Below are 12,493 nucleotides of genomic sequence, written 5' to 3'. Positions count from 1 at the left end.
AATTGAGATTTCCCTGTGTTGCGTAGTGTTGCAAGCGAGAAGTTACACCGTAAATATGACTCACTTCCTTATTCGGAGCTATGAGCAATATGCTGACTCCCTTTTACTACAACCAGAGACTCCCACTACAGACCAAATATGGTAAGCCCCGGTGAACTGATAGTCTTCTACTATCACAGGCTATCATTCAAAAACATGTAAGGATGAAATGTAATTCTCACCATGTTATAACCTTATTATAGTCCTAACCTATTATTATTTATATTGATGAATAGTAGGCCTAACAACACGTGGCTTGTAAGACCACTACAACAACAACAGCCACTCAAAGTAAAATGCCAGTCTACTCAAACTTGAAATTCACCTGTGGTAAGCTTCCATGTTAATTTCAAAGTGACTCCATAGGCCTGCATGTTGGTGTCATCAGTCGTCTCTGACAACCAGATGTTTTGACACAACAAGAAAACACGTCTAAAGGCATAAGGCATGTTTTTATAATATGTCACATTGCATAATTTGTCTAACATACAGTACATAAGGGCAATTATTCTTCCACTCAGGAATCATTGAATAAGTTAAGCGCTTATCAATCATGCCTATAGCATCTTGTAGGCTTCACCACTGATGTATATTTAACTTAGGACAGGTAGTCACAGTTTACCTAAGAACGTCCGGGGGCACATTCATTCTGTCATCAAAATAATAATGTTCTTGTCAACCAAATTCAAGACACTACATTTTAGGCTTGTATTCAAAAACATCCTCCAGACTGCTACAAGGAGAAGCCTTGAAATTCCTGATGGCCCTCCTGGATGGCTGCTTACAGTGCTCTGAGTCAATATACCATCTATAAATGCCAGTGGCTCACAGCAACACATTAAGCTGAAGGACTGCATCTTGTGTCACTGTCTGGAGGCCTTTCATTCAATAGCAACACTGGCACTGTAATTGATACACAGGCTGCATCTCAATAGTAGCTAGCTAGGTCAAGCAATACATCATCGTGAGTAACCTAGTTATAGCTAGCTACGTCAAGCAATACATCATCGTGAGTAACCTAGTTATAGCTAGCTACGTCAAGCAATACATCATCGTGAGTAACCTAGTTATAGCTAGCTACGTCAAGCAATACATCATCGTGAGTAACCTAGTTATAGCTAGCTACGTCAAGTGTTAGTGTTCAAATACTGGAGAGTTGAGACCAAATCACGGACGCTGGACAGAGTGGATTTCAGTTGTAACAAAAGACAGTTTTAATGAGTCAGAGATATCTTGTCCCGCAGTTTTACGTGCACGGACCTAGTTCACATAACTCGGCAAGGAGCCAGGTGAAAAAGAGGCCTATACAATGGTTACATACATTTTTATACATAGAATAAAGTAGGTGGAGTCTTGTCGTTTCGGTCTTCTTGACTGGTCGGAGGGTTGGAGGCGGGCCTTGCTCTAGCCAGAGCGGGCCCCATTGGTGCACAGCAAAAGTTCTTTGCTCTTGGGACCGGCCAGTTAGAGGGAGATGAGATGTGTGTTTATATAAGGAAGAGGGGGTCAGTCTTATGGCTGGGTGTATGTGTTCTTATGACGGAATGTCTTTGTTTATATGAGCTATGTGTATGAATATTTATATAACAAATCCCCCTCTTCACATCTATTAGACGTGAAAACTATAGCAGAAAGGTGGCGGTTGCAATCGTGGGTATACATAAGGTGGTGCTCCTAACCTTGTCTGGTTTGCATGGTGGGTCTGTAGGTGTAGTGCTACGTTTGGGACAGGAGTGATTGGAGGGAGTGATATCAGGAAAGGAGTTAGGGACATGTGTAGGGGTTGGTGTATGTGATGTGGCAGGGTGAAATAGTTGTTCTATTAACCATGTGAAAGTCCTAGGGTTACTCCAAATATCAGTAGGAATATCACAAATAAGGGACCAGATATCCCCAGCCTCACCCAGAGAGGGAGAAATTTCCCTCTAACTGGGCGAGGTTCCCTTCTCAGGGGAGGCGGAGTTTGATGCCGCATCACCTGAGGAAGGAGTGTCTTCATTTGGAATCGAATTTAGGCCGCTCAAATCAGCTCTGACTTCAGTCAGTGTTCTAGAAGGAATTGGGGCTGGGGTGCAATGTGTAAGGCGGTGCCAAGGTGTGCCTGATTTACCTTTGACCTGGACTGAGTGTGAAGTAACCTCCTTCACTTCGTACGGTCCAGTCCACCTGGGTTCCAGCCACTTTCTCTTGTGGACTGTAACCCACACCCCGTCACCAACCTTTACCTTCAGTAGTGGCGTGTCCCCCGGCAGCTCCCCCTCCTGGACCTTGTGAACCTGGGTAGAGAGTGCTGCAGAGAGAACCGTCAGTTTTTTCACATAATTAGACATTACAATTTGTTGCACATCAAGGGCGGGCATATGACCTCCCTCCCTTGGTGGACCATGCATGACTCTACCAGTCATTATCCCATGAGGCACATACTTTAGCTATCTTAGCTTTTGCTTTTGGTTTGACGTTCCACCAGATTTTGGGATTGGGGCCTGTACTTAGATCCAAATCTGTGGGTTATGCCAAATCTTTCTTCCACCTGTCTCAGGTGTTTGTTAAATGTGAGCCATTTGTCAAATGTGATTTGTCTTGGGATGCCATACCTGGGTATTAGTTCGGTTTGTAGCCACTTAAAGACTGACCTAGCATCCTCCCCTTTTGTTATTATTGCCTCTACCCATTTGGAGAACCTATCTACTATGACTAGGAGATAGAGTTTGCCTTTAGATAAATTTTCGGGGCCCATGTCGGTGTAGTCTATACTAATATCCTGAAAACATGCATTAGGTATTACGTATGAGCCCATTGGTGTTTGATATGGTGTCTTTGGGTTGTGTCTGTCACAACCATTGCATTCGTCACAAAATAAATCATCGTCATAAAATAAGTCAGTCATATTTTTTATGTGAGGGTGCCACCAGATGTGCGAGGCCTTTTTGGAGGGTCTTTAGTTTGCCTTCGTGTGTGGGGCCATGTGTTTCTCATAAAAGTTCTGGGTCCATCAGTGTGGCCTGCTTCATGGGCATGGGCTGAGTCTGTATAGATATTCAGTCTTTCCTTTTCCTCTGATGAGGACCTGCGTCAATCCGATGATTCCAGCTAATTTGGCCGATGCTGGTTGAGGGTTGATGGCTGATTGAAGGGTGACATGTGAACCGTCTGGGAGTTGCTGTTTCCTTCTTCTGCCGTGGGTGGTGGGCATTTTTATGACCAGGGGATGGTGTTCCCAGTCATTCCCTGGAACTGCGGTTGGTTGTATGCGGGTTGCTGATGCATGGGTGTGGGTCCTGGTTGCTGATGTTCGTACTGTTGAGGTCTATTTCCACCCCTTTCCTTCCCATATGGACCTCTCGTAGAGTTCCACTGGCGTTGTTGTGGTGTGAGTGGGTATGGACACTCTCGTGAGTAGTGCCCTGGAGTTCTACAGTTGAAACAAACCCCTCTTTTTGGATGGCCTGGTATCCATTGCGGCTGGTATGCAAATTGTGGTTGCGGGGGATACCAAGGCCCCGGGTTGGCTGGTTGAGGACCGGCCTGCTGTTGAATCATCTGGGAGATAGTCTGGGCCACTATTTGAGAGATGTCTGTTTTGGTGCCTGTCTCCTTCGTTTCTTCCGCCACCATCTGTTTCTTAGGTTTTTCTCCTTGTTGTGCTTCCTTCAATTGGAGTTTCAGGAGTTGTACCTGGAGGGACTGCACCTGGCTCTCAGCACCCCCTCTTTCCTTGTTGTGCTGGGTCACATGGTGGTGCACATGAGTGTTGAATTGGGTCAGAGGAAGTGCAATCAACCCTACCGTTCCTCTGAGTTTGGTTTTAACATCTCCGGGACACCCGTTGACCACCATTTCCTTCCACATGCTGAGTGTGGTATCAGTGTGATTGAATGGTTCTTCGTGGACCGATCTCCATGTGGTCTTAGCCCTGTCCAGGTATGCTGCAGGTTGCTCACCTGGGTTGATTGTAAAGGAGGATAAGGTGGCATGGTTTCTTTCTGTAGGGTATGCTCTCCGTAGAACTTCCCATAATCTGGTACGGAAGTGGTCTATGGGCAGTGTTGGGGCCCGCCATCCAAGGTCAGCTGCTGTCATGAGGGCCTCCATGGTTCCGTGGTCGGTGGCTCTTGCTAGAAGTGCTTTCATGTCTCCTAGGCAGAGTTGCAGGCCTGACGTAAGTGTCTGTAGTTGAAGTAGCCACGCTGAAGCTCCTCCATGTAGGCTAGGCATCTGTCCCATCAGTGTTGTTAAATCAGTCATTTTCCAGGGCTGGTACTCCACAGTGTGTGCATCACCTGGTGTCGGTCGCAGGGGGTACTGTCCTGCCATCTCCTGCTCTCGCTCTCTTCTATCAGCAATTCTGGAGGACCGACGGAGTGTTTCGAACCCCATTGATTCGGTAACTTTGGTTACTGTTCCTCTCATTATGCCTTCCACACGGTAGGCTCCCTCTCTGTTGTTATCTTGGTTAGCTATTAGCTCCCTGAGTTCCTTAGCTCGAGCTATTGATGATTTCAGCAGCTCCTGCATCTTAGTCACGTTTGGAGCTCCCATCGGAGCTGGGGTGAGCACCATGTCAATTTCTTCTTCGTTTTCGATATCCATGTTCTGATGACAGTCCTCCCTATCCGTCTGATAGAAGTGGTTTGAATCTAATCTTGTTTGTAGGTGTCCTCTGGTTTCAGAGGTGAGAGAGTTCACAGAGGAGCATTGCGGCCTCCGTTCCTGGGGGAGGTCTCCTGCTCCTGGAATCCCAGTTTCGAACTGTTCACATACCATATGGCCAGCCGTTATCCCCAGGGTAATTTCCCCTTTTAACTCCCCTTGGTCTATTCTCAGAACTGGAGCCTGTATTGTGGGAGGTGCCCTGGGCAGGAATGGGTTGTGTGACGGGCTCCGGTGATTTTGTCCCTTTGAGTATGGCTGGGGCTGAACTGCCTCCATTGTCAATTGTGGATATAGTGAGGGAGAAACGGCCACAGGGGGAGCCGTGGGCAAGTTCTCAGGCGGAGCTTTAACATCCCCCGACGCCACAATAGCCACGCACATCATGTCTGGTGTGTTTTTGGGTAGCACCCTCCTACTCTCCTGTATGGCCCATGTACCTATCTTGAGCTCCCCCTCCGCTCTCTCTCTCTCTCTCTTGTACCTACTTTTTTGAACCTGTGTATCTTGTTTCTCTCCGCCTCACTCGCTTTTGCATGCTCTACTGCGTCCTCTAATTCTGTCTGCATATCTTGGAGTTTCCCCCCTGTAGGTGGTCCTCCGCTAAAATAACCTGCTTGTGTCCATCTTATCCGTAATCCTTTCCACACTTTCTCCACTTTCCCATACTGTTCTTTACCTCCCGCTCTATCAATCATACTCTGATCTAAATATTCATTGAATTTTAGTTTGGGCGTGGTAGCTGCAGACATTTTATCTAGTTCGTCTGATAATGTGTATAATGCATTATTTAGGTATATTCAATCCTTACTATGTGGTGTTTATTTCTATCGTTGTATGCTTAGATATACTGCTGTACTGGCAATGGCTTATCTCTTCTACCCCCACCCTCGCATACCAAGGGGGTTATCAGTATGTGACGCCCGCCACGTGTCTGTTTCTCCCGTATTTTATTTGAATTTGTTCAGCGATTCGTTTAGGTATTTTCTAAAAATGATTCGGCGATTTCCTTTTGGAACAATATATCAGTGAATATATGCGGTTCTATAACAATTTTCAGAGTAATTCTAGCTCTTTAGGAAATATAGATAGAATTTCTAGACAACTAAGAGTTGTTCAGTGAATTATTTAAATACTTTCTGTAAACAATTCAGTAAATTCCTTTATGAACTTATATCAGTAAATTCGAGCGATTCTATAGCAATTGTCAGAATAATTCTATATCTTTAGGAAATATGGATAGAATAGAAAAACCCAAAAATCAGTGTGTAGCTGTCACGTTCTGACCTCTATTTCCTTTGTTTTGCATTTATTTAGTATGGTCAGGGCGTGAGTTGGGTGGGCAGTCTATGTTTGTTTTTCTATGTTTTGGGGCAGTTCTATGTTTTCGGCCTAGTATGGTTCTCAATCAGAGGCAGGTGTCATTAGTTGTCTCTGATTGAGAATCATACTTAGGTAGCCTGGGTTTCACTGTTTGTTTGTGGGTGATCTGTTCCTGTTTTTGTGTTTGCACCAGACAGGGCTGTTTTGAGTTCTCACGTCTCTTGTTTTTTCGTTAGTTTGTTCATGTATAGTGTCGTCAATAAATTACAATGAACAACCACCACGCTGCGCTTTGGTCCGCCTCTACTTCACAAGAAGAGAATCGTTACAGAATCACCCACCACAACAGGACCAAGCGGTGTGGTAATGGGCAAAGGAGAAAGCAGCAGCAGGAACAGCGTGAGGAGGTATGGACATGGGAGGACGAATTAGACGGTAAAGGACCTTGGGCTCAGCCAGGAGAATATCGCCGCCCCAAGGAAGAACGGGAGGCGGCGAAAGCGGAGAGGCGCTGGTATGAGGAGGCAGCGGGGCGTCGTGGATGGAAGCCCGGGAGTCAGCCCCAAAAATTTCTTGGGGGGGGGCTAACAGGGAGTATGGCTACGCCAGGTAGGAGACCTGAGCCAACTTCCTGTGGTTACCGGGGGGCTAGAGAGACCGGGCAGGCACCGTGTTATGCTGTGGAGCGCACGGTGTCCCCAGTGCGGGTGCACAGCCCGGTGCGGTACATTCCAGCTCCGCGTATCGGCCGGGCTAGAGTGGGCATCGAGCCAAGTGCCATGAAGCCGGCTCTACGCATCTGGTCTCCAGTGCGTCTCCTTGGGCCGGCTTACATGGCACCAGCCTTGCGCACGGTGTCCCCGGTTCGCCTGCATAGCCCAGTGCGGGCTATTCCACCTCGCCGCACTGGCAGGGCGACCGGGACCATTCAACCGGGTAAGGTTGGGCAGGCTCGGTGCTCAAGAGCTCCAGTGCGCCTGCACGGCCCGGTCTATCCGTCACCACCTCCACACCCCAGCCCTCCGGTGGCAGCTCCCCGTACCAGGCTGTCTCTCCGGCCCATCCGTCCAGAGCCTTCCTCCTCTCCAGCGCTGCCGGAGTCTCCCGCCTCTCCGGCGCTACCAGAGCCTTCCTCCTCTCCAGCGCTGCCGGAGTCTCCCGTCTGTCCGGCGCCTCTGCCGGAGCCTCCCGCCTGTCCGGCGCCTCTGCCGGAGCCTCCCGCCTGTCCGGCGCCTCTGCCGGAGCCTCCCGCCTGTCCGGCGCCTCTGCCGGAGCCTCCCGCCTGTCCGGCGCCGCTGCCGGAGCCTCCCGCCTGTCCGGCGCCTCTGCCGGAGCCTCCCGCCTGTCCGGCGCCTCTGCCGGAGCCTCCCGCCTGTCCGGCGCCTCTGCCGGAGCCTCCCGCCTGTCCGGCGCCTCTGCCGGAGCCTCCCGCCTGTCCGGCGCCTCTGCCGGAGCCTCCCGTCTGCCCAGCGCCAGCGCCGCCCGTCTGCCCAACGCCGCCAGCGCCGCCCGTCTGCCCAGCGCCGCCAGCGCCGCCCGTCTGCCCAACGCCGCCAGCGCCGCCCGTCTGCCCAGCGCCGCCAGTGCCGCCCGTCTGCCCAGCGCCGCCAGTGCCGCCCGTCTGCCCAGCGTCGCCAGTGCCGCCCGTCTGCCAGGAGCCGCCAGCGCCGCCCGTCTGCCCAGCGCCGCCAGCGCCGCCCGTCTGCCCAACGCCGCCAGCGCCGCCCGTCTGCCCAGCGCCGCCAGCGCCGCCCGTCTGCCCAGCGCCGCCAGTGCCGCCCGTCTGCCCAGCGCCGCCAGTGCCGCCCGTCTGCCCAGCGCCGCCAGTGCCGCCCGTCTGCCAGGAGCCGCCAATGCCGCCCGTCAGCCAGGAGCCGCCAGTGCCGCCCGTCAGCCAGGGGCCGCCAGTGCCGCCCGTCAGCCAGGGGCCGCCAGTGCCGCCCGTCAGCCAGGGGCCGCCAGTGCCGCCAGTCAGCCAGGGGCCGCCAGTGCCGCCAGTCAACCAGGGGCCGCCAGTGCCGCCCGTCAGCCAGGGGCCGCCAGTGCCGCCAGTCAGCCAGGGGCCGCCAGTGCCGCCAGTCAACCAGGGGCCGCCAGTGCCGCCAGTCAGCCAGGGGCCGCCAGTGCCGCCAGTCAGCCAGGGGCCGCTAGAGCCCCTCCGCCCGGAGCAGCTGCCCCTCTGTCCCGAGCAGCTGTCCCTCTGTCCCGAGCAGCTGTCCCTCTGTCCCGAGCAGCTGTCCCTCTGTCCCGAGCAGCTGTCCCTCTGTCCCGAGCAGCTGCTTCACCTCTGTCCCGAGCTGCCCCTCTGTCCCAAGCAGCCCCTCTGTCCAGTGGGGTCATTGAGAGGGGTGGGCATGGTGAGTAAGCCACGGAGGCGGACAATAAGGCGGACTGAGACAATGGCGAAGTGGGGTCCGCGTCCCGCGCCAGAGCCGCCACCGCGGACAGACGCCCACCCAGACCCTCCCCTATAGGTCAAGGTTTTGCGGCCGGAGTCCGCACCTTTGGGGGGGGGTACTGTCACGTTCTGACCTCTATTTCCTTTGTTTTGCATTTATTTAGTATGGTCAGGGCGTGAGTTGGGTGGGCAGTCTATGTTTGTTTTTCTATGTTTTGGGGCAGTTCTATGTTTTCGGCCTAGTATGGTTCTCAATCAGAGGCAGGTGTCATTAGTTGTCTCTGATTGAGAATCATACTTAGGTAGCCTGGGTTTCACTGTTTGTTTGTGGGTGATCTGTTCCTGTTTTTGTGTTTGCACCAGACAGGGCTGTTTTGAGTTCTCACGTCTCTTGTTTTTTCGTTAGTTTGTTCATGTATAGTGTCGTCAATAAATTACAATGAACAACCACCACGCTGCGCTTTGGTCCGCCTCTACTTCACAAGAAGAGAATCGTTACAGTAGCTTTTAGCGTCTGTCAAACAAAGTCTGTACTAAGCTCGGCGGCTTATTTAAATACTCTCTAGAAACAATTCAGTAAGTTCCTTTATGAACTTATATCAGTAAATTCCAGCGATTCTATAGCAATTGTCAGAATAATTTTAAACTTTAGGCAATATCAACAGGAATGAAAAAAACGAAAATCAGTATTCCAGCCCGGCTGCTGTCAATCAAAATTGCACGGCCATTCGATACTAAGGTGGCTTTGTGTGCCTAATAGCCCAGTTACGTATCCCAATCTACTCCGCGACAAACGTTTCTTTCAATTTAATTTCCCCCATCTCCAAATCATGGAATGTCAACTCTGGTTCATATTATGTTTATTGTTTGATGTGCAATAGCCACATCATTCCCGATCTCTGTCTTGTGGAAGGCCAAACTTACATATCCTATATCTATTCGACTACACCTCTAACATAACCAATTAAACAGTTTACAACTTATTCAATAGGATCTTTTACATGCAGATTCAGTCGATCTATTAATTAACTAAATCTCTAAACACAACCAATTAAACAGTTTAGAACTTATTCAATAGGAACTTTTACGTGCATACTACACTTCTAATAATAGGCCAATTGATAAAAAATAAAAATACAAATAAAAAATAAAAACGAGCAAAACAAGATCTCCCCGATCAATGTCTTAGGTTCTTATGTAAAAATTTGGGCACCGATTCATACTCACGCCCAGTACTTTCTGATCAAAATTTGGTTTAGGCTATAATACAATATGCAGATTTCGATATAACGGGCTCTGCTCACCTTTATATAGAGCGCTCCGATCAGATTTCCTGAGGCAAGATGAATGGCTGGGGAAGTCACTCTTCCGTCTGATTTTTTAGCCGTGATCAGTCTCGTCCTCTCACACTAACTTATAATAGATCGAATTCAAGAACAACCAAACTCTGCTACCAATTTGTTAGTGTTCAAATACTGGAGAGTTGAGACCAAATCACGGACGCTGGACAGAGTGGATTTCAGTTGTAACAAAAGACAGTTTTAATGAGTCAGAGATATCTTGTCCCGCAGTTTTACGTGCACGGACCTAGTTCACATAACTCGGCAAGGAGCCAGGTGAAAAAGAGGCCTATACAATGGTTACATACATTTTTATACATAGAATAAAGTAGGTGGAGTCTTGTCGTTTCGGTCTTCTTGACTGGTCGGAGGGTTGGAGGCGGGCCTTGCTCTAGCCAGAGCGGGCCCCATTGGTGCACAGCAAAAGTTCTTTGCTCTTGGGACCGGCCAGTTAGAGGGAGATGAGATGTGTGTTTATATAAGGAAGAGGGGGTCAGTCTTATGGCTGGGTGTATGTGTTCTTATGACGGAATGTCTTTGTTTATATGAGCTATGTGTATGAATATTTATATAACACAAGCAATACATCATCGTGAGTAACCTAGTTATAGCTAGCTAGGTCAAGCAATACATCATCGTGAGTAACCTAGTTATAGCTAGCTAGGTCAACCAAGTATTTGAGCGCATGCATCCCTACAAAAATGTAGAGGGTCAGTTCATGGATTGATCAGATTAATGTGGTTAGGGAGATGTTTGTTGAGATGGAGTCTGATGATGATCTTGTAGAGGACTACTCTGGGAACCAGCCTGAGTCATGTAGCCACTGGACTTCGCCTCCTTCACAATGTGTGGCAACCACTTGGGTGATGCCTTAGCAGCTCTAGGCGCCAGAAAGTTTACCACACAGTTCAGAGTGGTAGCCAGTCGTCCTCACAACGAGCCCTCTGCCTCAGCACTGCTTTCCTCCACTGCATTTCCTTTTCCTCTCAAGCTTCAGGTGACTCCTCAATTGATGTTTTGCATTTTAACACTGGAACTCAAGTCATTGCTATAATGTAACTTGTGAAGAACATTGAGGTATTCAATGAAATGGTTATCATTTAGAGATCACATATCCGGAAGTCTACACGACCAACAGATTTCAGATTGGGTTTTCCGTTCAGCTCGTGGTGTTGTCATTTTCTGTGTTTTGGTGCCAACATTCTCATATACCTCAAGCATATTTGACTCCTCCATTTATGTTTTCAAAAGATCAGGCACCGGCAGCCAGGTGAAACAAAAAAGCTGGTACAGCATAAAGCAAAATATACTGTACCAGTCATAAGTTTGGACACAACTACTCATTCAAAGGGTTTTCTTTATGTTTTACTATTTTCTACATTGTATAATAATAGTGAAGACTAAATATGATCCCCAATCAGAGACAACAACAAACAGCTGCCTCTGATTGGGAACCATACCTGGCCAACATAGAAACATAATCCCCTAGATGACCCACCCTAGTCACACCCCGACCTAACCAACATAGAGAATAAAAAGCTTTCTATGGCCAGGGCGTGACAAATGCCAAAAGTGTGCAAAGCTGTCATCAAGGCAAAGGGTGGCTACTTTGAATATTCTCAAATATAAAATATATATTGATTTGTTTAACACTTTTTTTGGTACCTACATGATTCCAAATGTGTTATTTAATAGTTTTGCAAAGCAGAAAATAGTCAAAATAAATAAAAACCCTTGAATGAGTAGGTGTGTCCCAACTTTTGACTGGTCCTGTATGTACAAATGTACAGGAACACTGTGCTTAGGCTGCTGCTAGGGCGCCATGGCAACTAATGAGCTGCTGTGACCTATTGGTCCCCACTGCTGGAGCTGTGGGTCTGATTTCTGATTGAAGAAGTACAGGCTACACTCTCAAACTTTCTTTTTGACCAGCAGAGGGCAGACTGGACTGAGGTGTCCCATGTTTCTCTCTCTCTCTCTCTCTCTCTCTCTCTCTCTCTCCCTCTCCCTCTCACTCTCTCATCTCTAATTCCTATCACCCCCCACCACACACACACACACACTTAATCTCTTCACATTCAAATTCTAGAGTGGCTCAGCAATGTCGTCACCTTAGCAGGAGCTGGCCAGGGAACAGTGTGTTAGACTGCTGTCTGGTCTCTCCTTTACTCTCCCACCCCCCTGCTTCCCTCCCTCCATTGGATCATAGTCCCTGTCCCAGATGCCAAGTCAAGAGGAAATGATCGTAGAGAGAGAGAGATGGAGAGAGGGAAGGTGGGATGGGAGAATTAGAAAGAGAGAGGATAAAGATATTGTAGGGTCATTGTGGTCTGTTGAGAGTATATGAGTAGGAATATTAATTAACGACAAAAGGAATATTGAACAAAGTCTCTCTCACTATCTCTCCTTCTCCCCTCTGCTATCTCCCCTCTGCTCTCGGCTCTCTGCATCTCTCTCTCTCTCTCCCCATACATTTTTTTAGCCTACGTCTCAGTGGGTCATTCCGGTCATTGACGGCAAGACTGATTGCATTTTGTTCTTGATGCCTTTAAACAAGCAATTAATTTGACCAAAGAGCCACGGGATGTTTGGCTTCCTGTTACAATCAGGACTGACAGAGAGTGTTGAAAGCCAAGACTGGTCTGGCTCCTTAGAGCTCTTAGAGTAAGGCCCTCCACACAGCTTGAGGGAGAGGTGGGGATTCAAGAGAGACAAAGTAAGGTTAAGTTCACTCAAGTACATT

The sequence above is a fragment of the Oncorhynchus clarkii genome, chromosome 3, assembly GCF_045791955.1.
Source record: "Oncorhynchus clarkii lewisi isolate Uvic-CL-2024 chromosome 3, UVic_Ocla_1.0, whole genome shotgun sequence".
Taxonomy (NCBI): domain Eukaryota; kingdom Metazoa; phylum Chordata; class Actinopteri; order Salmoniformes; family Salmonidae; genus Oncorhynchus; species Oncorhynchus clarkii.
Note: the sequence above shows the minus strand (reverse complement) of the source record.